Source organism: Somniosus microcephalus, chromosome 4, assembly GCF_052327205.1.
Source record: "Somniosus microcephalus isolate GS21.2 chromosome 4, FLI_Smic_1.0, whole genome shotgun sequence".
NCBI classification, from domain to species: domain Eukaryota; kingdom Metazoa; phylum Chordata; class Chondrichthyes; order Squaliformes; family Somniosidae; genus Somniosus; species Somniosus microcephalus.
In genome coordinates this window covers 48,842,027-48,850,979 of record NC_140990.1, presented here as the reverse complement: position 1 = coordinate 48,850,979, position 8,953 = coordinate 48,842,027, and positions in this window count along the sequence as shown.

The window sequence follows — 8,953 nt, the reverse complement described above, 5'->3', positions numbered from 1 at the left end:
GAGTAGTGAGAGAGAGAGAGAGATTGGGAGTGTGAGAGAGAGAGAGACTGGGAGTGAGAGAGAGAGTGAGATGGGGAGTGTGAGAGAGAGAGGGGCTGGGAGTGTGAGAGAGAGAGCGTGGGAGTGTGAGAGAGAGAGGCTGGGCGTGTGAGAGAGAGAAACTGGGAGTGAGTGAGAGGGAGAGACTGGGAGTGAGAGAGAGAGAGACTGGGAGTGTGAGAGAGAGATTGGGAGTCAGAGAGAGAGAGATTGGGAGTGTGAGAGAGAGAGAGATTGGGAGTGTGAGGGAGAGAGGGGCTGGGAGTGTGAGAGAGAGATTGGCATTTTGAGAGAGAGAGAGACTGGGAGTGAGAGAGAGAGAGATTGGGACTGTGACAGAGAGAGATTGGGAGTGTGAGAGAGACTCGGTGTGAGAGAGAGAGATTGGGAGTGTGAGAGAGAGAGATTGGGAGCGTGAGAGAGGGAGAGATTGGGAGTGTGAGAGAGAGACTGGGAATGTGAGAGAGAGAGATTGGGAGTGAGAGAGAGAGAGAGATTGGGAGTGTGAGAGAGAGAGACTGGGAGTGTGAGAGAGAGAGAGATTGGGACTGTGAGAGAGAGAGATTGGGAGTGTGAGAGAGAGGGACTGGGAGTGAGTGAGAGGGAGAGACTGGGAGTGTGAGAGAGAGAGACTGGGAGTGTGAGAGAGAGAGACTGGGACTGTGTGAGAGAGAGAGAGACTGGGACAGTGAGAGAGAGATTGGGAGTGTGAGAGAGAGAGTGACTGGGAGTGAGAAAGAGGGAGATTGGGAGTGAGAGAGAGAGAGAGACTGGCAGTGAGAGAGAGAGAGTTTGGGAGTGTGAGAGAGAGAGAGACTGGGGGTGAGAGAGAGAGAGATTGGGAGTGAGAGAGAGAGAGAGACTGGGAGTGAGAGTGAGAGATTGGGAGTGTGAGAGAGAGAGAGATTGGGAGTGAGAGAGAGAGACTGGGAGTGAGAGAGAGAGAGAGATTGGGAGTGTGAGAGAGAGAGTGACTGGGGGTGAGAGAGAGAGAGATTGGGAGTGAGAGAGAGAGAGAGACTGGGAGTGTGAGAGAGAGAGATTGGGAGTGAGAGAGAGAGAGAGATTGGGAGTGTGAGAGAGAGAGTGACTGGGGGTGAGAGAGAGAGAGATTGGGAGTGAGAGAGAGAGAGACTGGGAGTGAGAGAGAGAGAGATTGGGAGTGAGAGAGAGAGAGATTGGGCGTGTGAGAGAGCGAGAGACTGGGAGTGAGAGAGAGAGAGAGATTAGGAGTGTGAGAGAGAGAAAGATTGGGAGTGTGAGGGAGAGAGAGACTGGGAGTGTGAGAGAGAGAGAGACTGGGAGTGAGAGAGAGAGAGAGAGAGATTGGGAGTGTGAGAGAGAGAGAGATTGGGAGTGTGAGAGAGAGAGTGATTGGGAGTTTGAGAGAGAGAGAGATTGGTAGTGTGAGAGAGAAAGAGATTGGGAGTGTGAGAGAGAGAGATTGGGAGTGTGAGAGAGACTGGGAGTGAGAGAGAGAGAGACTGGGAGTGTGAGAGAGAGAGACTGGGAGGGTGTGAGAGAGAGAGACTGGGAGTGAGAGAGAGAGAGATTGGGAGTGAGAGAGAGAGAGAGACTGGGAGTGTGAGAGAGAGAGACTGGGAGTGTGAGGGAGAGAGATTGGGAGTGTGAGAGAGAGAGAGACTGGGAGTCAGAGAGAGAGAGATTGGGAGTGAGAGAGAGAGAGAGACTGGGAGTGAGACAGAGAGAGATTGGGAGCGTGAGAAGAGAGAGATTGGGAGTGTGAGGGAGAGAGAGGCTGGGAGAGTGAGAGAGAGGGACTGGGAGTGTGGGAGAGAGAGAGAGACTGGGAGTGTGTGAGAGAGAGAGATTGGTAGTGTGAGAGAGTGACTGGGAGTGTGAGAGAGAGTGATTGGGAGTGAGAGAGAGAGAGATTGGGAGTGTGAGAGAGAGAGATTGGGAGTGAGAGAGAGAGAGATTGGGAGTGTGAGAGAGAGAGAGATTGGGAGTGTGAGAGAGAGACTGGGAGTGAGAGAGAGAGATTGGGAGTGAGAGAGAGAGAGATTGGGAGTGAGAGAGAGAGAGATTGGGAGTGTGAGAGAGAGAGATTCAGAGTGTGAGGGAGAGAGACTGAGAGTGAGTGAGAGGTAGAGACTGGGAGTGTGAGAGAGAGAGGCTGGGAGTGTGAGAGAGAGAGATTGGGAGTGAGAGAGAGAGAGATTGGGAGTGTGAGAGAGAGAGAGATTGGGAGTGTGAGAGAGAGAGAGACTGGGAATGAGAGAGAGAGAGATTGGGAGTGAGAGAGAGAGAGATTGGGAGTGAGAGAGATTGAGAGATTGGGAGTGTGAGAGAGAGAGAGATTGGGAGTGTGAGAGAGAGAGAGAGATTGGGAGTGTGAGAGAGAGAGAGACTGGGAGTGAGAGAGAGAGTGAGATTGGGAGTGTGAGAGAGAGAGACTGGGAGTGTGAGAGAGAGAGACTGGGACTGTGTGAGAGAGAGAGAGACTGGGAGTGTGAGAGAGAGATTGGGAGTCAGAGAGAGAGAGATTGGGAGTGTGAGAGAGAGAGAGATTGGGAGTGTGAGGGAGAGAGGGGCTGGGAGTGTGAGAGAGAGATTGGCATTTTGAGAGAGAGAGAGACTGGGAGTGAGAGAGAGAGAGATTGGGACTGTGACAGAGAGAGATTGGGAGTGTGAGAGAGACTCGGTGTGAGAGAGAGAGATTGGGAGTGTGAGAGAGAGAGATTGGGAGCGTGAGAGAGGGAGAGATTGGGAGTGTGAGAGAGAGACTGGGAATGTGAGAGAGAGAGATTGGGAGTGAGAGAGAGAGAGAGATTGGGAGTGTGAGAGAGAGAGACTGGGAGTGTGAGAGAGAGAGAGATTGGGACTGTGAGAGAGAGAGATTGGGAGTGTGAGAGAGAGGGACTGGGAGTGAGTGAGAGGGAGAGACTGGGAGTGTGAGAGAGAGAGACTGGGAGTGTGAGAGAGAGAGACTGGGACTGTGTGAGAGAGAGAGAGACTGGGACAGTGAGAGAGAGATTGGGAGTGTGAGAGAGAGAGTGACTGGGAGTGAGAAAGAGGGAGATTGGGAGTGAGAGAGAGAGAGAGACTGGCAGTGAGAGAGAGAGAGTTTGGGAGTGTGAGAGAGAGAGAGACTGGGGGTGAGAGAGAGAGAGATTGGGAGTGAGAGAGAGAGAGAGATTGGGAGTGTGAGGGAGAGAGGGGCTGGGAGTGTGAGAGAGAGATTGGCATTTTGAGAGAGAGAGAGACTGGCAGTGAGAGAGAGAGAGATTGGGACTGTGACAGAGAGAGATTGGGAGTGTGAGAGAGACTGGGTGTGAGAGAGAGAGATTGGGAGTGTGAGAGACAGAGATTGGGAGTGTGAGAGAGAGAGACTGGGAGTGTGAGAGAGAGAGATTGGGAGTGAGAGAGAGAGAGATTGGGAGTGTGAGAGAGAGAGTCACTGGGGTTGAGAGGGAGAGAGATTGGGAGTGTGAGAGAGAGAGAGATTGGGAGTGTGAGAGAGAGAGACTGGGAGTGTGAGAGAGAGAGATTGGGAGTGAGAGAGAGAGAGAGATTGGGAGTGTGAGAGAGCGAGTGACTGGGGGTGAGAGAGAGAGAGATTGGGAGTGAGAGAGACAGAGAGACTGGGAGTGAGAGAGAGAGATTGGGAGTGTGAAAGAGAGAGAGATTGGGAGTGTGAGAGAGAGAGACTGGGACTGTGAGAGAGAGAGATTGGGAGTGAGAGAGAGAGAGAGATTGGGAGTGTGAGAGAGAGAGTGACTGGGGGTGAGAAAGAGAGAGATTGGGAGTGAGAGAGAGAGAGAGACTGGGAGTGAGAGAGAGAGAGATTGGGAGTGAGAGAGAGAGAGATTGGGCGTGTAAGAGAGAGAGAGACTGGGAGTGAGAGAGAGACTGGGAGTGAGAGAGAGAGAGATTGGGAGTGTGAGAGAGCGAGAGATTGGGAGTGTGAGAGAGAGAGAATGGGAGTGAGTGAGAGGGAGAGACTGGGAGTGTGAGAGAGAGAGACTGGGAGTGTGAGAGAGAGAGATTGGGAGTGTGAGAGAGAGAGACTGGGAGTGTGAGAGAGAGAGATTGGGAGTGAGAGAGAGAGAGAGATTGGGAGTGTGAGAGAGAGAGTGACTGGGGGTGAGAGAGAGAGAGATTGGGAGTGAGAGAGAGAGAGACTGGGAGTGAGAGTGAGAGACTGGGAGTGTGAGAGAGAGAGAGATTGGGAGTGTGAGAGAGAGAGACTGGGAGTGAGAGAGAGAGAGAGATTGGGAGTGTGAGAGAGAGAGTGACTGGGGGTGAGAGAGAGAGAGATTGGGAGTGAGAGAGAGAGAGAGACTGGGAGTGTGAGAGAGAGAGATTGGGAGTGAGAGAGAGAGAGAGATTGGGAGTGTGAGAGAGAGAGTGACTGGGGGTGAGAGAGAGAGAGATTGGGAGTGAGAGAGAGAGAGACTGGGAGTGAGAGAGAGAGAGACTGGGAGTGAGAGAGAGAGAGAGTCCCCTGAGTCAGCTGCTACGGAAACTAAGTACTCAGCCGGACCCTGACCAGCCCCAGACCAACACAGCCGCCCAAACACCAATCCGAGTGAACCAAATCATTAAAAAATGCAAAGAAACCTACCTGGAACATTGGAACAAAATAACCGAAAGCCAAAGCAGATTAGAATGTTACCGGGCCCTAAAAAGAGAATATAAACTGGCAGACTACCTCACGACCATCAGAGACACAAAACAGAGACAGACCCTCACCAGGTATAGACTAAGCGACCACCAACTGGAAATTGAAAAAGGCAGATACAAGAAATCCTGGCAGCCTAGAGAGAATAGAATATGCGATCAATGTCTGGCTGGCGAGGTTGAAACAGAAATGCATTTCCTCCTAAAATGCGAAAAATTCAACACATCAAGAAACATATTATTCAACAAGCTAAGCCAAACAACCCCAGATTTCAAGGAATTGGATGATCTGTCAAAATTGAGATTAGTCCTAGGAGAAGGAGACAGACCATACCTTGGGGCCAAATATGTAACAACATGTCACAACCTGAGGACTGTTTAAAATTAAGACTGTTTAAAATTAATATTGAACGTACCAAATGAAGTACAAAGACTGTTTAAAATTAATATTGTTTAAAAGTAATATTGTATGTACCCAACAAATGTCAAATCGATTGACACCTACAGAATGTTGGAAAACTGTACCTTTTTGCTATGTAAGCTTTGGCAATATGGTTCTCTGTAAACTTTCATGCCAATAAAGCATTTTAATTGGAATTGGAATTGGAGAGAGAGATTAGGAGTGTGAGAGAGAGAAAGATTGGGAGTGTGAGGGAGAGAGAGACTGGGAGTGTGAGAGAGAGAGAGACTGGGAGTGAGAGAGAGAGAGAGATTGGGAGTGTGAGAGAGAGAGAGATTGGGAGTGTGAGAGAGAGAGTGATTGGGAGTTTGAGAGAGAGAGAGATTGGTAGTGTGAGAGAGAAAGAGATTGGGAGTGTGAGAGAGAGAGATTGGGAGTGTGAGAGAGACTGGGAGTGAGAGAGAGAGAGATTGGGAGTGTGAGAGAGCGAGAGATTGGGAGTGTGAGAGAGAGAGCCTGGGAGTGAGTGAGAGGTAGAGACTGGGAGTGTGAGAGAGAGACTGGGAGTGTGAGAGAGAGAGACTGGGAGTGTGTGAGAGAGAGAGAGACTGGGAGTGTGTGAGAGAGAGAGATTGGTAGTGTGAGAGAGAAACTGGGAGTGTGAGAGAGAGTGATTGGGAGTGAGAGAGAGAGATTGGTAGTGTGAGAGAGAAACTGGGAGTGTGAGAGAGAGTGATTGGGAGTGAGAGAGAGAGAGATTGGGAGTGTGAGAGAGAGAGACTGGGAGTGAGAGAGAGAGAGATTGGGAGTGAGAGCGAGAGAGAGACTGGGAGTGAGAGAGAGAGCGATTGGGAGTGTGAGAGAGAGAGAGATTGGGAGTGTGAGAGAGAGAGATTGGGAGTGAGAGAGAGAGAGAGATTGGGTGTGTGAGAGAGAGAGAGATTGGGAGTGTGAGAGAGAGAGAGACTGGGAGTGAGAGAGAGAGAGATTGGGAGTGTGAGAGAGAGAGAGATTGGGAGTGTGAGGGAGGGAGAGGCTGGGAGTGTGAGAGAGAGATTGGGAGTTTGAGAGAGAGAGAGACTGGGAGTGAGTGAGAGAGAGATTGGGAGTGTGAGAGAGAGAGATTGGGAGTGTGAGAGACACTCGGTGTGAGAGAGAGAGATTGGGAGTGTGAGAGAGAGAGATTGGGAGCGTGAGAGAGGGAGAGATTGGGAGTGTGAGAGAGAGACTGGGAATGTGAGAGAGAGAGATTGGGAGTGAGAGAGAGAGAGATTGGGAGTGTGAGAGAGAGAGACTGGGAGTGTGAGAGAGAGAGATTGGGACTGTGAGAGAGAGAGATTGGGAGTGTGAGAGAGAGGGACTGGGAGTGAGTGAGAGGGAGAGACTGGGAGTGTGAGAGAGAGAGACTGGGAGTGTGAGAGAGAGAGACTGGGACTGTGTGAGAGAGAGAGAGACTGGGAGAGTGAGAGAGAGATTGGGAGTGTGAGAGAGAGAGTGACTGGGAGTGAGAGAGAGGGAGATTGGGAGTGAGAGAGAGAGAGAGACTGGGAGTGAGAGAGAGTGAGTTTGGGAGTGTGAGAGAGAGAGAGACTGGGAGTGAGATAGAGAGTAGGAATGTGAGAGAGAGAGAGATTGGGAGTGTGAGGGAGAGAGAGGCTGGGAGTGTGAGAGAGAGAGAGGATGGGTGTGTGAGAGAGAGAGAGACTGGGAGTGAGAGAGAGAGAGAGATTGGGAGTGAGAGAGAGAGAGAGATTGGGAGTATGAGAGAGAGAGAGATTGGGAGTTTGAGAGAGAGAGAGATTGGGAGTGTGAGAGAGAAAGTGATTGGGAGTGTGAGAGGGAGAGATTGGGAGTGTGAGAGAGACTGGGAGTGAGAAAGAGAGAGATTGGGAGTGTGAGAGAGAGAGAGATTGGGAGTGTGAGCGAGAGAGAGATTGGGAGTCTGAGAGAGACTGGGAGTGAGAGAGAGAGAGATTGGGAGTGTGAGAGAGAGAGAGATTGGGAGTGTGAGAGAGAGAGAGACTGGGAGTGAGAGAGAGAGAGAGCTTGGGAGTGTGAGAGAGAGAGATTGGGAGTGTGAGGGAGGGAGAGGCTGGGAGTGTGTGAGAGAGAGAGATTGGGAGTGTGAGTGAGAGAGAGACTGGGAGTGTGAGAGAGAGAGATTGGGAGTGTGAGAGAGAGAGATTGGGAGTGTGAGAGAGACTGGGAGTGAGAGAGAGAGAGATTGGGAGTGTGAGAGAGAGAGAGATTGGGAGTGTGAGAGAGAGAGAGATTGGGAGTGTGAGAGAGAGAAACTGGGAGTGAGTGAGAGGTAGAGACTGGGAGTCTGAGAGAGAGATAGAGACTGGGAGTGTGGAGAGAGAGAGATTGGTAGTGTGAGAGAGAGACTGGGAGTGTGAGAGAGAGAGAGACTGGGAGTGAGAGAGAGAGAGATTGGGAGTGTGAGAGAGAGAGAGATTGGGAGTGTGAGAGAGAGAGAGAGATTGGAGTTTGAGAGAGAGAGAGATTGGGAGTTTGAGAGAGAAAGAGATTGGGAGTGTGAGAGAGAGAGATTGGGAGTGTGAGAGAGACTGGGAGTGAGAGAGAGAGAGACCTAAAAATGAGCAACCCCCACTGCTATCATTACGAAGCCTTGAAATGCTAAGAGAGGACCATAAAGAATAACTCCCTCAGTCAACTAGTCCTGGGACTCAGTGAAGCAACCACTAACACTACTAACAGTAACCAGCCCCAGGACAGTGACATCGTAGCAGAGAGAATTCGACCCAACACAATTGTCACTAAACAAAAGGAAAAATACCTGTCATATTGGGCAGAAACAACAAAAACCCAAAGCAAACTCAATTGCTACTTGACCCGAAACAGACAATACAACATGGCTGCGTACCTAACCATGGTAAAGGATAACAAACTGAGAAAAACCTTGACAAGGTACAGACTTAGCGAACATAGCCTTGCGATCGAAAAAGGCAGACACAGGCAGACCAGGCTGCCAAGAGAGGACAGGATATGCTCTCACTGCAGTCAGGGAGTAGTGGAGACAGAGAGGCACTTCCTCACAGCCTGTGGAAAATATCAGGGCATCAGGGAGAACTTCTCCCAAAAATTCTCACAAATATGCCCTGAATTCAGAAATCTGAATGACGACCAAAAACTCCCATACCTACTGGGGGAGGAGAGAAGCTGTGTACCACTGGCGGAACACTATGTTACAGCTTGCCATGAACAGAGGGACAACCAGTAAACCTAAGAAAAGAGTATATATAAATAATACGAATGTATATTTATACACTCAAGGATACACCTGTTTATACACTGTATGAATAGAACTGCGTTTATGTGTTCAACCATAAATGTATTTTGATGCTTTGGCAACATAAGATGTACCTTATCATGCCAATAAAGCGATTTGAATTGAATTGAATTGAATTGAATTGACTGGGAGTGTGAGAGAGAGAGACTGGGAGTGTGTGAGAGAGAGAGACTGGGAGTGTGAGAGAGAGAGAGAGTGGGGTGTTGAGAGAGAGAGAGAGAGAGTGGGAGTGTGAGAGAGAGAGAGACTGGGAGTGAGAGAGAGACTAGGAGTGAGAGAGAGAGAGAGAGATTTAGAGAGAGAGAGAGATAGAGACTGAGAGTGTGAGAGAGAGAGAGACTGGGAATGTGTGAGAGAGAGAGAGATTGGGAGTGTGAGAGAGAGAGAGATTGGGAGTGTGAGAGAGAGAGAGATTGGGAGTGTGAGAGAGAGAGATTGGGAGTGTGAGAGAGAGAGAGATTGGGAGTGTGAGAGAGAGAGAGGTTGGGAGTGTGAGAGAGAGAGAGATTGGGAGTGTGAGAGAGAGAGATTGGGAGTGTGAGAGAGAGAGAGATTGG